This window comes from Orycteropus afer, unplaced genomic scaffold, assembly GCF_000298275.1.
Source record: "Orycteropus afer afer isolate SDZICR_OR568_19922 unplaced genomic scaffold, OryAfe1.0 scaffold00020, whole genome shotgun sequence".
NCBI classification, from domain to species: Eukaryota; Metazoa; Chordata; class Mammalia; order Tubulidentata; family Orycteropodidae; genus Orycteropus; species Orycteropus afer.
Window position 1 is genome coordinate 4,951,273 of NW_006921607.1, and position 1,102 is coordinate 4,952,374.

The window sequence follows — 1,102 nt, forward strand, 5'->3', positions numbered from 1 at the left end:
AAACAGAGAAGGTGAAGAGAAAGGCAGGCTGAGCTGTGGACTTTTGCCGGTCCGGAGGACACCACCATTTTGAATGTTACAAGTGGCTTGACTATTTTGGATATTTAAAGAGACAGCGCTCTCCAAGATTCCAGGGGCTTAAGGAGAGGTTTGGCTTTCCAGCAACCCCAAGGACACTCCGGACCTGCAAGACTGAAAAGGTGCGACATTCCTCTTGTTATTCTTATATCCCACACCTGCTTGGTGAATGGAGGTGCGGCCATGCCCCACTCTCACCTACCTTCTGGGCCCACAGGAGCTCGATCACAGTTTGTGTGTTCAGACGGAGCCTGGGTGCCCTGCCCTGTCCTCCACCAATTTTTTTTCTTTTTTTTTTCTTCTTTTTCTTTTTTGCTTTATTTTTTCTGGTGATTAGTTTGCTTGTAGTTGTCTGTTTTAAAACAACTATTATTATTAATACTTTTGTCCTTTTTACTATCAATCTTAGTCTTCCCCTCCCAGGTCCTAGTTTTCAGCTTTTTTCCTTTTCCCTGTTTTGGGTTGAATTTTTTTTTTTTAATTTTTTTCCCCTTTTTTCTCATGGTTAACCCCGTACCTTGTTTTTCTTTTTGCATTTTTCCCATTGTTTTTCTTCATTATTTTCCTTCTCTACCTTTTTTTTCTCTTAGTGATCTATCCCCAGATATTGCAGGTTTTCTTGTTTTTTCTTCTTCTTTTTCCCTTTTTTCTTTTTTTTGGTTACTGTTCCTGTGTGATCACATGGCGTGCTTTTGTCCACATGCTTTTAGTTTTTTGATGATTATTCAATTGTAATTTTTGTCTAGCTGAGTGGGAGATAGGAACAGTTCCCATAGGTCACAACTACACCCACACCTTCTGCAACTTCACTTACTGAGCAAGAGCCATTACCTCCTTCTCCACCAATGGGCCAACAATAAAAAACCACTAAGAAGAGACTGAACCACTCTTGGCTGCTCTTCAAAGTTAATAGAGAGCTAAATAAAACAATGCCACAATGCCTCAGAAACAACAGACCATCACGGTCCACACAAAGAAGCAGAATAAAGTGGTAGAAACAAGGGCACAGGATACAGACCCAGAA